Consider the following 17505-nt stretch of genomic DNA (forward strand, 5'->3'; position numbering starts at 1 on the left):
CTGATTCTTCTACCTCCTCAAACCTGCTACTGAAACCTCTAGTAAATTTTTCATTTCAGTTATTACATTTGCAGCGCCAGAATTTCTGTTTGGTTCTTTTATATAATTTCTACCTCTTGTTAGATTTTCTCTAAATGTTGAGACATCATTCTCTTGGCTTTCTTTAGCTCTGTGCCCATGGTTTCCTTTAGCTTTTTGAATATATTTAAAATGGTTTGTTTAAAGCTTTTGTCTAATAAATCCAATATGTGTGCTTTCTGAGTGAAAAAAAAAACCCACTGCCATCGCATTGAATCTGATTCATAGCGACCCTATAGGACAGAGTAGAACTGCCCCATAGAGTTTCCAAGGAGTGCCTGGTGGATTTGAACTGCAGACCTTTGGTTAGCAGTCATAGCCCTTAACCACTATGTCACCAGGGTTTCCAAAGTGAATGAGCCATAATTTATTGTTTATTTGTTTGCTTAGTAATGCTTTCTTGAAAACTGGACATTTTGAGTATTACAATGTGCTAATGTGGAAATCAAATTTTTCCTCTCTCAGGTTGGAGTTGTTTGTTTAGTAACATTTCTAAACTATTTTTGTAAAGCCTGTATTCTTTTTTTGTCTTGGTCTCTGAAATCTCTGTTCTTTTAGCTCATTGCCAACAATTATTTTGATAAAGATTTCCTTGAAAGCCTGGAGTAAAACTTTTTAAAAAATATAAAAACAAAGGGAAAAAGCCTCTCTCTGAGTTTGCAGACTGGCTCTGTGTTGGGTCGCTCCATAAATATTTAGCTATGCCATTTACAACTCTGCTTTAGTCTTCACTTCTTGCTTGCACCAAGCCTAGAGATCAGATTGAGTTTAAACCTTGGAGTCTTGCCATGCCTTTTATGGGCATGCATCCTACCATACACATATGAAAGACTTTCTAAATTCCCCAGTATATATGGGCACTTTTTTATTGTTTTATTGCAGTAAAAATATACATATAACAAAATATTTGCCAATTCAACATTTCTGTATGTACAATTTAGTGACATGGATTATGTTCATTATATTGTACAATGATCACCACTATCCGTCTCCAAATTTTTCCATCACGTTTAAAAGAAACTCACTGCTTTCCCCTTTCCTGCACCTGGTAACCAATATAAACATTGGTCTCCATATGTTTGTCAACTGTAGGTATTTCATGTCAGACCATACAATATTTGTCCTTTTGTGACTAACTTATTTTACTCAGCACGATATTTTCAAGATTCATCATGTCGTAGCATGAACCAGGACTTCAATTCTCCTTATGGCTGAGTACTATCCCATTTTATGAATATACTACATTTTGTTTATCCATTCATCTGTTGATGGACACTTGGGTTAATTCCACTTTTTGGCTATTGCAAATAAGGCTGCAATGAATATTGGTGCACAAGTTTCTGTTTACATTTCTTCTTTCAATTATTTTGGATATGTATCTAGGATTGGATTGCTGGATCATATGGTAGTTCTATGTTCAACTTTTCGAGGAACTCCAAAGCTGTTTTTCACAGTGGCAGTACCATTTTTGTATTCCCACCAGCAAAGAGTATTTCAGATGTCCAAAACCTTTCCAACGTATTTTGTTTTCTGCTTCCTTTGTTTGTTTTATTGTAGCCATCCTACTGGATGCGAATTGGTATCTCATTGTGGCTTTGATTTGCACCTCCCTAATGACTAAAAAAAAAAAAGTTTTTTTTTTTTTTTTAATGACTAAGTCCTGGTGGCATAGTGGTTAAGAGTTATCACTGCTCACCAAAAGGTTGGCAGTTTGAATCCACCAGCTGATTGTTGGAAACCGTATGGGGCAGTTCTACGCTGACCTATAGGGTTGCTATGAGTCGGAATTGACTTGACAGGAACAGATTTGGTTTTGGTAATGACTAAGAACATGAAACATCTCTTTAAGTGCTTCTTTGCCGTTTCTGTATCTTCTTTGGTGAAATTCCAATTCAAGTCCTTTGCCCATTTTTGATTAGGCTGTTTGTATTTTTGTTGATAAGTTTTAGGAGTTCTTATATATTCTGAATATGAAACACTTATCAGGTATATGGATCCCCCAAATTTTCTCCCCATCTCTAGGTTGTCTCTTCATTTTGTTGATAAAGTCATTTGATGCACATAAGGTTTTCATTTAGACGAAGTCCATTTTTTCTATTTTGTCTTTTTCTGCTTGTGCATTTGATGTCATACCTAAGAATCTACAACTAGGTCCCAAATCATTATCTCTTTGTTTTCTTCTAAGAGTTTCAAGGTTTTAGGTGCCGTCAAGTCAGTTCTAACTCATAACAACCTCATGTACAACAAAACAAAACACTTCCCAGTCCTGCACCATCCTAACAGTTGTTGTCATGCCTGAGCCCATTGTTGTAGCCACTGTGTCAATCCATCTTGTTGAAGGTCTTCCTCTTTTCACTGACCTTCTACTTTACCAAACACGATGTACTTCTCCAGGGACTAGTCCCGCCTGATAACATGTCCAAAGTATGTAAGATGAAGTCTTGCCATCCTTGCTTCTAAGGAGCATTCTGGCTGTACTTCTTCCAAGATAGGTTTATTTGTTCTGGCAGTCCATGGTATATTCAAAATTCTTTGCCAAAACCATAATGCAAAGGCATCAATTCTTCTTCGGTCTTCTTTATTCATTGTCCAGCTTTCACCTGTATATGAGGTGATTGAAAACACCATGGCTAGGGTCAGGCTAACCGTAGTCCTTAAAGTGACATTTTTCCTTTTTAAAACTTTAAAGAGATCTTTTGCAGTAGATTTCTCCAATGTAATGTGTCACTGGATTTCTTTTCTTTTTATTGTGCTTTAGGTGAAAGTTTACAGCTCAATTCATCATACAAAAATTTGTACATATGTTGTCATGTGACCTTAGTTGCAATCCTTATAGTGTGACATCACACTCCCCCTTTCCACCCTGGGTTTCCCATGTCCATTCACCCAACTCCTATCCCTTTCTGCCTTCTCATTCTGCATCTGGTCAGGAGCTGTCCATTTAGTCTCTTGTAACTACTTGAACTAAGAAGCACACTGTTCATGAGTATTATTTCATGTTTTATAGCCTAGTCTAATCCTTGTCTAAAGAGTTGGCTTCAGGAATGGTTTTAGTTCTGGGTTAACAGAAAGTCCAGTGGCCATGTCTTAAGGGGTTTCTCTAGTCTCAGTCAGGCCATTAAGTCTGGTCTTTTCATGAAAATTTGAGTTTTGCACTACACTTTTCCCCTGCTCCATCAGGGACTGTGTTGTATTCCCTGTCAGGGCAGTCATTGGTGGTAGCTGGGCACCATCTAGTTCTTCTGGTCTCAGGCTGATGGAGTCTCTGGTTTATGTGGCCCTTTTGTCTCTTGGGCTAATATTTTCCTCATGTCTTTGGTGTTCTTCATTCTCCTTTGCTCTGGGTGATTTGGGGTCAATTGATGCATCCTAGATGGCCACTTGCAAGCTTTTAAGACCCCAGACACCATTCGCCAAAGTGGAATGCAGAACATGTTCTTAATAAACCTTTTTATGCCAATTGACCTAGATGTCCCCTGAAATCATAGTCCCCAGACACCCAACCCTGCTATTCTGTCCCTCGAAGTGTTTGGTTGTGTTCACGAAACATCTTAGCTTTTAATTTAGTCCAGTTGTGCTGAATTCCCCTGTATTGTGTTGCCTTCCCTTCACCTGAGATAATTCTTGTCTACTTTTTATATAGTTAGTGAATTCCCCTCTCCTTTTTTTTTTCCCCTTCCCACCCTTGTAACCATCAAAGAGTGTTTTCTTCTGTGTTTAAACCTTTTCTTGAGTTCTTGTAATAGTGGTCTCATACAATATTTGTCCTTTTGCGAATGACTAATTTCACTCAGCATAATGCCTTCCAGGTTCATTCATGTTGTGAGATGTTTTGTGAAGTCATCATTGGTCTTTATCGTTGGGTGGTATTCCATTGTGTGAATATCCCATAATTTGTTTATCCATTCATCTGTTGATGGCCATGTGGGTTGTTTCCATTTTTTTGCTCTTGTGAACAGTGCTGCAATGAACATGGGTGTGCATATATCTATTCTTGTAATGGCTCTTATTTCTCTAGGATATATTCCAAGGAGTGGAATTGCTAGGCTGTGTGATAGTTCTATTTCTAGTTTTTAAGGAAACACCAAATCAATTTTCAAAGTGATTGTACCATTTTACATTCCCACCATCAGTGTATAAGTGTTCCAGTCTCCCTGCAGCCCCTCCAACATTTATTATTTTGTGCTTCTTGGATTAATGCTAGCCTTGTTAGTGTGAGATGGTATCTCATTGTAGTTTTCATTTGCATTTCTCTAAAGGCTAATGATTGTGAGCATTTCCTCATGTAACAGCCACCTGAGTGTCTTTTTGGTGAAGTGCCTGTTCATATCCTTTGCCCATTTTTAATCGGGTGATTTGCCTTTTTGTTGTTGAGGTTTTGCAGTATTTTTATAGATTTTAGAGATTAGACGCTTATTGGATATGTCATAGCCAAAAAATTTTTCCCAGTCTGTAGGTTGGTCTTTCTACTCTTTTGATGAGCAAGAATGTTTGATTTTTAGGAGCTCCCATTCATCTAGTTTCTCTTCTGGTGTTTGTGCATTGTTAGTTATGCTTTGTATTCTGTTTATGCCATGTATTAGAGCTCCTAGCATTGTCCCTATTTTTTCTACAATGATCTTTATCATTTTAGATTTTATATTTAGGTCTTTGATCCTTTTTGAGTGAGTTCGCGTACATGATGTGAGGGATCTGTCTTGTTTCTTTCCTTTTTTTTGCAGTTGGATATTCATTATGCCAGCACCTTTTGTTAAAGAGACTGCCTTTTCCCCATTTAGTGGAGTTTGGGCATTTGTCAAGTATCAGCTGCTCATAGGTGGATGAATTTATGTCTGGAATCTCAATTCTGTTGTTGTACCAGTACCAGTATCAGGCTGTTTTGAATACCGTAGCAATATAATAGGTTCTAAAATCAGGTCATGTGAGGTCTCCCACTTTATTCTTCTTCTTAGGTAAAGCTTTACTTATCCAGGACTTCTATACTTTTAATATGAATTGGTGATTTGTTTTTCCATCTGGTTAAAGAATGTCTTTGGAATTTGGATTGGAATTGCATTGATCTGTAGATGGCTTTGGGTAGAATTGACATTTTCACAATGTTGAGTCCTCCTATCCATGAGCAAAGTGTGTTTTTCCTCTTATGTAGATCTCTTCTGGTTTCTTGCAATAGTGTCTTGTAGCTTTCTTTCTATAGGTCTTTTACTTCTCTGGTTAGATTTATTCCTAAGTATTTTATCTTCTTGAGGGCTATTGTAAATGGTATTGATTTGGTGATTTCCTCTTCAAAGATCTCTTTGTTGGTTTAGAGGAATCCAACTGATTTTTATGTTTATCTTGTATCCTGCTACTTTGCTGAAATCTATTAGTTCCAGTAGTTTTCTTGTGGATTCTTTGGGGTTTTCAATGTATAGGAACATATCATCTGCAAATGGTGATACTTTTACTTTTTCCTTAACAATTTGGATTCACTTTCTTTTTCTTCTCTTATTGCTCTGGCTAGGAACTCCAGCACAATGTTGAATAAGAGTGGTGATAAAGGGCATCCTTGTCTGTTTCCATTTCTCAAGGGGGAATGCTTTCAGACTCTCTCCATTTAGGATGATGGTGGCTTTGTATAAAAGCCCTTTATTATGTTGAGGAATTTCCCTTCTATTCCTATTTTCCTGAGAGGTTTTATCAGAGAGTGTTGGACTTTGCCAAATGCCTTTTCCACATCAATTGATAAAATCATGTGGTTCTTTTGTTTCATTTATGTGATGGATTACATTGACTGTTTTTCTACTGTTGAACCATCCCTGCATACCTGGTAAGAATCCCACTTGGTCATATTGAATTTTTTTTGTTGTTGATAGTTGTTGAATTCTATTGGCTAGAATTTTGTTGAGGATTTTTGCATATATGTTCATGAGGGATATCGGTTTGTAATTTTCTTTTTTTGTTGTTTCTTCACCTGGTTTTGGTATCAGGGTTATGCTGGCTTCATAGAATGAGTTCGAGAGTATTCTATCCTTTTCTATGCTCTGAAATACATTTAGTAGTACTGGTGTTAACTCTTCTCTGCAAGTTTGGTGGAATTCTCCAGTGAAACCATCAGGGCCAGGGCTTTTTTTGTTGTTGTTGTTGGGAGTTTTTAAATACCTCTTCAATCTCCTAGTTTGTTAACACGTATATTTAATTGTTCTACCTCTGTTTGTGTTAGTTTAGGTAGGTAGTGTGTTTCTAGAGATGTGTCCATTTCTTCTAGGATTTCAAATTTGTTGAAGTACAATTTTTCAAAGTATTCTGTCATGATTTCTTTTATTTCAGTTGAGTCTGTTGTGATATCACTCATCTCATTTCTTATTCAAGTTATTTGCTTCCTGTCCTGTTTTTCGTTTGTCAGTTTGTCAATGGTTTATCTATTTTGTTAATCTTTTCAAAGAACCAGCTTTGGTCTTTCAATTGTTTTTCTGTTCTCTATTTCATTTATTTCTGCTCTGATTTTTATTATTTCCTTTCTTCTGGTGCCTGTGGCCTCCGTTTGCTGCTCTCTTTCTGTATGTTTGAGTTGTAGGATTAATGTTTTGATTTTGACCCTTTTTCTTCTTTTTGGATGTGTGCATTTATTGCTATAAATTGAGTTCTGAGTATTGCTTGTGCTATGTCCCAAAGGTTCTGGTAGGATGTTTTTTCATTCTCATTTGATTCTGTGAATTTCTTTGTTCCATCCTTGATTTCTTCTATAACCCAGTAGTTCTTGGGCAACATGTTGTTTGGTATCCATATATTCTCCTCCCCCCTTGTTTTTTCTGTGATTGATTTCTACTTCTATGGCTTTATGGTCAGAAAAGATGCTTTGTAATATTTCGATGTTTTGGGTTCTGTTAAGGCTTGCTTCATAGACTAATATGTGGTCTAGTCTGGAGAATGTTCCATGTGTGTTGGAATAGAAAATATACTTGGCTGCTGTTGGGTAGAGTGTTCTGTATATGTCTATAAGATCAAGTCAGATGGTTGTGGTGTGTAGATCTCCCGTGTCTTTATTGAGCTTCTTTTGGGATGTTCTATCCTTCACTGAATGTGGTGTGTTCAAGTCTCCTACTATTATTGTGGAGCTGTCTATTTCTCTTGTCAATGCTGTTAGAGTTTGTTTTATGTATTTTGGAGCCCTGTTGTTGGGTGTGTAAATATTTATTATGGTTATGTCCTACTGGTGTACTGACCCTTTAATCATTGCATAGTGTCCTTCCTTATTCATTGTCGTGAATTTTGCTTTAAAGTCTATTTTGTCAGATATTAATATTGCCACTTCTGTTCTTTTTTGATCGTTGCTTGCTTGATATATTTTTTCCATCCTTTGAGTTTTCGTTTATTTGTGTCTTTGAGTCTAAGGCGTGTCTCCTGTAGGCAGCATGTAGACAGATGTTGTTTTTTTGTTTTTCATTCTTCCACTCTCTCTCTTTTTTGGTACATTTAGTCCATTTACATTCAGTGTAATTATTGATACGTATGAATTTAGTGCTGTCATTTTTATGTATTTGTGTGTGTGTTGTTGGCAGTTTCTTTGTTTCACTCAATTTTCTGCGCTGAGTAGTTTTTCTTTATATATTTTCATTGCTGTTGGTTTTTTGTACTTGCTACTCTGTCCTGTAGGGTCGCTATGATTCAGAATCGACTCGACGGCAGTGGTTTGGCTAAGCGTTTATGTTTTTCTTATTTTTTTCTATTTTGATTGTAGGATTGTTAGTTTCCTTTGCAGTTACCTTAGTATTTACCTCTGTTTTTCTAAGTATAAACCAATCTTTTATTTCTTCATATAGCCTTGACTTCCTCTCCATATGAAAATTCTATGGCTACATTTTTTAGTCCCTCTTTTTTGTTTTAATGTCATCTTTTACGTATTGATGTCTCTGTTTCCCTATTTTCAGTGTTTTAGCTTTGATTTATTTTTGTGACTTCCTTATCTGGGTTGACATTTGTTCTGTCCTGTGTTCTAATCCTGGGTTGTTATCTGATGTTATTGATTTACTAACCAGAAGACTGCCTTTAGTATTTTTTGTAATTTTGGTTTGGTTTTTACAAATTCCCTTAACTTCAGTTTATCTGGAAAATCCTAATTTTGCCATCATATTTGAAAATTTTGGATATATAATTCTTGGATGGCAATTTTTTTTCAAGGCTTTATATATGTTATCCCTTTGCCTTCTTGCCTGCATGGTTTCTGTTGAGCAGTCAGAACTTAGTCTTATTGACTCTCCTTTGTAGACGAATTTTTGTTTATCCCTAGCTGCTCTTAAAATTCTCTCTTTATCTTTGGTTTTGGCAAGTTTGATTATAATATGGCCTCTTGACTTTCTTTTGAAATTTACCATGTGTGGGGTTCGATGAGCTTCATAAATAGATATCTTCTCATCTTTCATGATATCAGGGAAGTTTTCTGCCAATAAATATTCAACAATTTTCTTTTTACTTTCTGTTGTCCCTCCCTGTTCTGGTATTCCAATCACTCGTAGGTTATTCCTTTTCATAGAGCCCCACATGATTCTTAGGGTTTCTTCATTTTTTTTAATTCTTTGATCTGGTTTTTCATCAAATAAATTGGTGTCAAGTGCTTTATCTTCAATCTCACTAATTCTGACTTCCATTGCCTCAATTCTGCTCCTATGACTTTCTATTGAATTGTCTAATTCTGAAATTTTATTGTTAATCTTTTGGATTTCTGTTTGCTGTCTCTTTCTGGATTCTTGCAGCCTGTTAAATTCATCATTATGCTCTTCTCTAACCTTCTTAAGTTCCTCTGTGGCTTTGTCTGTGTGTTCCTTGGATTGGTCTGCATCTTGCCTATCTCCTTCCTAATCTCTTGAAGAGCTTTGTATATTATTCGTTTGAATTCTGCCTTCGGTAATTCCAAGACCTCTTCTGAGAGGTTTCTCTGTTCTGTGTTTTGGCTGCTTGCTGAAGCCGTCATGGTCTGCCTCTTTATGTGATTTGATATTGACCATCATCTCCAAGCCATCAGTGTTATTATATTTATTTATTTTATGTTTTCTTACTATGTCCTAGCTTCTTGTTTTGTTTTGATATGCCCAAATAGGCTGGTCATGTGAGCAAGTTTGATTATTAGTATCTTTGAAGCTCTCACATTCTGTGACCAGGTGGTTAGAGCTGTTACTAGGATATGAGCCCAGGAGTCCATTTACTTTTCCCTTGTGGATTCAGCTAAGGTTCCCAGGTCATCAGTCACTGAGTGTATGGTGCAGGCTGTCACAGTCCTAGATGGGTAGGGCTACATAGGGGTGATTGGAGTAGGCACAGGTATCTGGCTGAAGTGGGGGTTTATGTGCTGAGCAATGTAAGGGCCTGATGGTTGCCCTTGAGTGCCTGGGTGGAAGGTATGTCGCTGTTCCCTAGAGTACATAGGTGGATGGATTTTGCAGCTGGACTTTGAGCACCCAATGCTGTTGGCTGTAAGGACCTGGAGGCACCACTTATTCTTGGACTCCTGTCTTGGGTGGATAGGTGGAGTGGGTGGAGCCACCAGTCCTCAGGCCCCTGATATGGATAGATGAGGACCCTGATTAAGGGGCAGGGCAGTGTCAAATGTCACAGATATGTCACTCCTCCTTAGCTGTTGCAGTAGAAAATAGGCTTCGGGTATATACCCTGTTGTACTGTGCTAATGAGGGCTTACACTGTTGAAATGGGCCCACACAGTTCTAGGCAGGGGTGAGATGCATTCAAAGTCTGTGGACCTCTTATGCCTGTGCCTAGGCAAAGGGGCTGTGCCTGCCCTGAATTCCCAGCTTAGAGGAGCTGGCAGATTATTTTTTCCTGTTCGCTAATTTCTTCCCTCTCCAAAGCTGGGAGAATGCCTCTGGGTGTGCGAAGAGTCCCACTTTTGGCCCAGGGGGCACAGCAGGCGCTGAAACTGGACCAGAACCCAGAGCAGAGTGGGGATGGGGTGAGTAAATGTGAGCAGTATTTCTCAGAGAGGGGAAGGGTTTTTCTGATACCTTGCAGTAGGTTAGACCCTTGCACTTAACTTTTGATGAATCACTGCCACTTCTCCCTGGTTCCAGAGGCTTGAGCAGACTCTCCACTGCTCGTCTTCTCCTGGTGTGGAAAATGTGTCCCGAGTGCTACTGCTTACCTTAGCCTGTCCTCTGGCCATTGCAGCCTGCAGGGTGCTGACCAAGTCAGGTATGGTCAATCCTCACAGCTTCTGAACTGTCTCTTCCTCTTCCTGCCACTCAGTCTGACTCTTCAACTTTGTCTTTGATTTCATGGTTCCTAGATTGTCATATATAATCGATTCATTTTTTGGGGGTCTTTGTTGCAAGAAGTACCACAGGAAGCGTCTGACTACTCTGCCGTCATGGCCCCACCCCTCTGTTGTTTGATTTCTTGACTGCTGCTTCCTTGGGTGTTGATTGTGCACCCAAGTAAAACAAAATCTTTGACAACTTCAGTATTTTCTCTGTTTATCATAATGTTGCTTATTGATTCAGGTGTGAGGATTTTGTTTTCTTTATGTAGAGGTGAAATGCATACTGAAGGCTGTGATCTTTGATCTTTATCACTAAGTGTTTCAAGTCCTCCTTGCTTTCAGCAAGCAAGGTTGTGTCATCTACACATGGCAGGTTGTTAGTGAGTCTTCCTACAATCCTGATGCCACATTCTTTTCCAGACAGTCCAGCTTCTCAGATTATTTGCTCAGCATACAGATTGGATAAGTATGGTGAAAGAATGTAACCCTGACGCACAAGTTTTCTGACTTTCAACCACATAGTATCCCCTTGTTCTGTTCGAACTACTGTCTCTTGATCTATGTACAGGTTCCTCATGAGCACAATGAAGTGTTCTGGGATTCTCATTCTTTGCAACATTATCCATAATTTGTTATGATCCACACATGGAATGCCTTTGCATAGTCAATAAAACACAGGTCAACAGCTTTCTGGTATTCTCTGCTTTCAGCCAGGCTCCATCGGACATCAGCAGTGATATTTCTGGTTCCACGTCCTCTTCTGAATCCAGCTTGAATTTCTAGCAGTTCCCTGTTGATGTACCACTGCCACCCCTCTTGAATGATCTTCAGCAAAATTTTACTTGTGTGTGTGATATTAATGATATTGTTCAATAATTTGCACATTCTGTTTGATCACCTTTCTTTTGAATGAGCACAAATATGGATCTCTTCGAATCAGTTGGCCAGATAGCTGTCTTCCAAATTTCTTGGCATAGACAAGGGAGCGCTTCCAGGACTGTATCCACTTGCTGAAACATCTCAGTTAGTATTCCATCTATTCCTGGAGCCTTGTTTTTCACCAATGCCTTCAGTGCAGCATGGACTTCTTCCTAAATTACCACCAGTACCATGTTTAAACTTATTTGTAGGTATTTATTCTTTTAGATGCTCTTTTAAATGGAATTATTTCCTTAATTTACCTTTTACAGTAAGATGTTTTAAAAAAAAACTGATTGCTTTTTGTGTATTGGCCTTGTACCCTGCCTCTTAAATAAATTCATTTGTTTGCATAAAGCTTTCTTGTAGAATCTTTTGGGTTTTCTATATATAGTGTTATGTCATTTATGAAAATGGATAGCTTTATTTCTTCCTTCCCAATTTGGACACACTTATTTCTTTTTCTTGCCTAATTGCTCAGGGTCGGACTTCCAATACAATGGTGAGTATCAGTTGTGAGAGTGGGCATCACTGTCCTGTTCTTCATCTTAAGTGGAAACCTCTCAGTCTTTCTCCATTGACTGCGATGTTAGCTTTTGGTTTTTCCTAAATGCTTTTAATTACCTAGGGAATTTTCCTTCTATTCCTAACTTGTTGAGTGGTTTTATCATGAAAGCCTCTTACATTTTGTCAAATGTTATTTAGGCATCAATCGAGATAATCATGTGGTTCTTTCCTTTGTTCTATTATTGTTGTGTGTTACGTTGACAAGAGCCCTGATGCTGCAGTAGTTAAAGCTCTTGACTGCTAACCGAAAGTTCCACACTTTGAACCCACCAGCTGCTCTGCTGGAGAAAGATGCGGCTGTCTGCTTCTGTAAATATTTACAGCCTTGAAACCCTATGGGACAGTTCTACTCTGTCCTATAGGGTTACTATGACTTGGAATCGACTCAACGGCAGTGGAGGTTTTTTTTTTTTTTGGCTTTTGTTTTCGTTTATTACACTGATTAATTAGCTAATGTTCAACCACTCTTGCATTCCTGGGATAAATCCCACTTGATTATGGTGTATAAACACTTTAGTATGCTTTTGGACTCAGTTTGCTAAAACTGTGTTAAGTATTTTTGCATCTATGTTCATTAGGGGTATTGGCCTGTAGATTTCTTTTCTTGTGATGTCTCTGTCTTGCTTTGGTATCAGGTTAATGCCAGCCTCACAACACTAGCTTAAAATGAGTTAAGAAGTTTTCCTTCCTCTTCTACGTTTTGAAAAAAACTTAAGACACTTTGGAGCCACTTCTATAAATGTTTGGTAGAATATCCCAGTGAAGCCATTTGGTCCAGAACTCTTCTTTTTTGGGAGGGTTTGATTACTTATTTAATCTCTTCACTTCTTATCCATTTACTGATATCTTGTATTCCTTCCTGAGTCAATGTATGAAGTTTATGTGCTTCTAGGAGTTTGTCCATTTCCTCTGCTTTCTAATTTGTTGGTGTACAATCGTTCAGCAATTTTTTTAAATTTCTGTGCAGTCAATTGTAATGGCCCTGATTTCATATCTAATTTTGTATATCTGCATCATCTCTCTTTTTTTCTCAGTCCAGCTAGAGGTTTGTTGATTTTAGTGATCTTTTTAAAATATCAACTTCCGGTTTCATTGATTCTTTCTCTTGCTTTTCCATTTTCTAATTCATTTAACTTTGCTCTAATCATTGTTATTTCCCTCTTTCTGGCAGTTTTGAGATTGTTTTGCTCTTTTTCTTCTACTTCCTCAAGTTGTAAAGTTAGGTTACCAATTTGAGATATTTCTTCCTTTTTAATGTCAGCACTTACCACTATAAATTTTTCTCACTGCTTCCCATATGGTTTTGGTATTTTGTGCTTTTTTTTTCATTCAACCCTAAATATCTTCATATTTATCTTTATTGCTTCCTTGACCCATTGATTTTTTAATATTGTGTTGTTTAATTTTCACATATTTGTGTATGTTCTAATTTTATTTCTGTTACTAACTTCTAGCTTCATTCCATTGCTGTCAGAGAAAATACTTTCCATGATTCCAATCTTTTTTAATTTATTGGGACTTACTTTGTAACCTGACATATGGTCTATACTAGAGAATGATCCATGTGCCCTGAAAAGAATGTATATACCGTTGTTGAGTAGAGTGTTCTATATATGTCTGTTAGGTTTAGTTGATTTATAACCCTTTGAACTTGTTGCTGTCAAATCAATTCTGACTTATGGTTGGTTTGGCTTATAGTTTTGTTCAAATCCTCTATTTCTTTAATGATCTTCTTTCTAGATGCTGTATTCATTATTGAAAATGGCATAGTGCAGTCTATTATAATGCTGTTGTTGTTGTTGGGTGCCATCGAGTCAACAGCAATTCAACTCGTAGCAACCACTTGTGACAGGGTAGAGCTGCCCCATAGGGTTTTCTTGGCTGTAATCTTTACGGAAGCAGATTGTCAGGTCTCTCTTCTACAGAGCTGCTGGGTGGGTTCAAACTGCAAACCTTTCAGTTAGCAGCTGAATGCTTAACCTTGAGGCACCAGGGCTCCTTAGATTTGTTTATTTCTCCCTTCAGTTATGTCAGTGCTTCTTTATGTATCTTGGGTCTCAAGTTAGGTGCGTATATGATTGCTATATTTTCTTGATGAATTTATCCTTTGTTATTATACAATGTCTTTGTTGTTCTCTTATAACAGATTTTGAATTACAGTATATTTTTTCTAAAATTTAAAATGCCATTCCAGGCCTCTTTTGGTTACTATTTCCATGGAATATTTTTGGATCCTTTCATGTTCAACCTACTTGTGTCTCTAGGCCTAAGATGTGTCTCCTGTGCTGGATGATATATATATCCCATTCCACCACTCTCTGCTTTTTGTTTGGAGTGTTTAATCCATTTAATTCACAGTAATTAACAGAAAGGAAGGACTTACTTCTGCCATTTTATTATTTTTTTCCAGTTTTTTCCTTCTTTGTTCCTCATTTTTTTAAGTACTGCTTCCTTTTGTGCATAGCTAATTTTTTTTTTTGTAATAAACCATTGTTTTCTTTCTCCTTTCTTTTTGTGTATATTTTTTAGTTATTTCCTTTATGGCTACCAAGAGGATTACAATTAACCTCTTACATTTATAACAAACAGGTTTAAATTGATACTAACAACTTCAGTAACATACAAAGACCCTATTCTTCTACCGCCACCACCACCCCGTTTATGCTTTTGTTATCATCTATTACATTTTTATACATTATGTTCCCTGTAACATAAATTTTTACTTATTATCCATTTGTCATTATAAAACATGAAGGATATGACGATTGTATTTTCCAACCAAATATACCTTAAATCTGGCCTTTACACTTGCCAAGAAATTTCCTTCCATGAAAATATCCCTCCCCCCCTCCGTATGCGTGGTTCCAAGTTACTGTTTAGTGTCCCCTTTTTCAATTTGAAGGACTTGCTTTAGTATTTTTTGTAGGGCAGGTTCAGTGGTAACAATAGAGGTAACAAGTTCCCTCAGCTTTTGTTTACCTTGAAATGTCTTAATTTAACTCTCATTTTTGAAGAACAGTTTTGCCAGATACAGTATTCTTGGTTGACCGTTGTTTTCTTTCAGCACAGTAAATATGTCTTTCCACTTCCTTCTGAACTCCAAAGTTTCTGAAGAGAAATTGGCACTTAATCTTATTGAGGATCACTTTTACTGATAATTCACTTCTCTTTTGCTGTTTTCAAAATTTTCTTTACCTTCAGCTTTTGAGAATCTGGTTATAATGTGTCCCAGTGTAGATATCTTTGGGTCTGTCCTACTTGGAGTTCATTGAACTTCTTAGATGTGTATAAGAATTTCTTACATCAAATTTGGGAAATTTCCAGCCATTATTTCTTCAATTTTTTTTTTCTGCAGTTTTCTCTCCTCTTCTCTGGGAGTTTCCTATAATACATATATTAGTTTGCTTGTTCGTGTCCCACTTGTCCCTTAGGCTCTGTTCACTTTTCTTCCTTCTTTTTTCTAATTTTTCCTCAAACTCAATAATCTCAATTGCCATACCTTCATGCTCACTGATTTTTTTTCTGCTGCCAGTTCAAATCTGCTGTTAAGCCCCTTCAGGGAATTTTTCATTTCCATTCTTTTAGTTTTCAGCTCCAGTATTTCTGCTTGGTTCTTTTTTAAAATTTCTCTTTATAGAAGCTCTTGTTTTGTTTTTGTATTATTGTCCTTATTTCCTTTAGTTCGTAGTGTATGTTGTCTTTAACTCTTTGGGCATATTTAGTACTGTTGTTTTAAAGTCTTTATCTAGTAAGTTCATTATCTTTCCCTAAAGGATGGTTTTTATTGCCTTATTTTGGTCTTTTGCATGGGCCATCCTTTCTCATTTCTTTATATGCCTTGGAGTTTTCTGTTGAAAATTATATATGTCATAAAAACCCATTGCCATAGAGTCAATTCCAATTCACGGTGACCCTATAGGACAGAATAGAACGGCCTCTTAGGGTTTCCAAGGAGTGCCTGGTGGATTTGATGCGTCAACTTTTTGGTTAGCAACCATAGCTCTTAACCACTATGCCACCAGAGTTTCCATATATGCCATAGCAATCACCAAAAGGTCCTTTTTTTTCTTGTGTACTTCTCTGCTGACATCATTTGCCTTCATCAAGCTGTGTACACTTCACCCTCATTCAGTGTTACATTTCCCATCATCAAAAATAACAAGTGTCTACTATCTAGAGAGTGAATCCTTCTCCCCCTATCCCTGGCACCCACTAATGTGGTACCCAGTATATTTACCTGTTCACGTCATTTCACAAAAGTGAGAGCATACAATATTTGCTTTTTTTGTGATTGACTTATTTCATTCAAAATAATATCTGCCAGGCTCGTCCATGTTCCAAGAGACTTTCAGAGCTCATTTTTCTTTATTGCTGAGTAGTATTCCACTGTATGTACATACCACATTTTACTTACCCATTCATTCATTGACAGGCACTGAGGTTGTTTCCATCTGTTTGGTATTGTGAGTAGTGCTGCGATGAACATAGGTGTGTATATGTCTGTTTGTGTCAATTCTGTTGGATCCTTAGGGTATATACCTAGGAGTGGGATTGCTGGGTCATATGGCAGCTCTACCGCTAGTTTTGTGAGGAACCTCCAGGCTGTTTTCTACAATGGCTGTACCATTTTGCATTCCTACCAGCAATGAATGAGGGTTCCAATTTCTCCACATCCCCTCCAACACTGATGATTTTTTTCTTTTTTTTAATCTTAGTCATTCTAGTGGGAGTGAAATAGTATCTCATTGTGGTTTTGATTGGCATTTCTCTGATGGTTAAGGACATTGATCATCTTTTCATGTGTCCGTTGGGCATTTGAATATCCTTTTTGGTGAAGTGTCTGTTCATGTCCTTTTCCCACTTTTTGATTATTTGTTTTTTTGTTCTTAAGTTTTTTAAATATAGATATTTGACCCTTATCAGTTATATCGTTCCCCCCAATTTTTTCCCAGTCTGTAGGTTGTCTCTTTACTCTTTTGATGAACTTAAGTATTTCACTTTTATGAGGTCCCAGTTATCTATTGTGTTTTCTGTTGCTCATTCCTTCATTGTTGTGTTTGATAATCTATCATGGGAAAAAATTAGGTCCCAAAGCTTTGTTCCTATACTTTTTTCCAAGGATTTAATGATTTTAGAGTTAACATTTAGATCCTTGACCCATTCTGATTTCGTTTTTGTGTGTATGGTGTGAGCTATGGGTCTTATTTCATTTTTCTGCATGTGGAAATCCAGTTTTGTGAACACTATTTGTTGAAGAGACTGTTCCTTCCCCACTGAATGGATTTGGCACCCTTTTCAAAAATCAGTTGGCCATAGATGTTTGGATTTATTTCTGAATTTTCAGTTCTATTCCAGTGGTCTATGCATCTGTCATTAAACTAGACTCTTTTGATTACTGTATCTGTGTAATATGTTTTGAAGTCAGGAAGAGTGAGGCCTCCTACTTTTTTTTTCAAAATTGCTTTGACTGTTCGTGGTCTGTGGTCTTCCCATAAAAAATTGAGGATTAGTTTTTACATCTCTGTAAAGAATGCTGTAGGAATTTTGATAAGAACTGCATTATATTACTTTCCTAACATTTTTAAGTTACCTGTTTTGTTGTTGAGTCAATCTTTGCTTGGCTGCTTTAGATCTTTGACTACTTTCCAGAATTCTAAAAAAGGTGACTGACAGATTTTTTGCTCAATTAACCTGTG

This window comes from Loxodonta africana, chromosome X, assembly GCF_030014295.1.
Source record: "Loxodonta africana isolate mLoxAfr1 chromosome X, mLoxAfr1.hap2, whole genome shotgun sequence".
Lineage (NCBI taxonomy): Eukaryota > Metazoa > Chordata > Mammalia > Proboscidea > Elephantidae > Loxodonta > Loxodonta africana.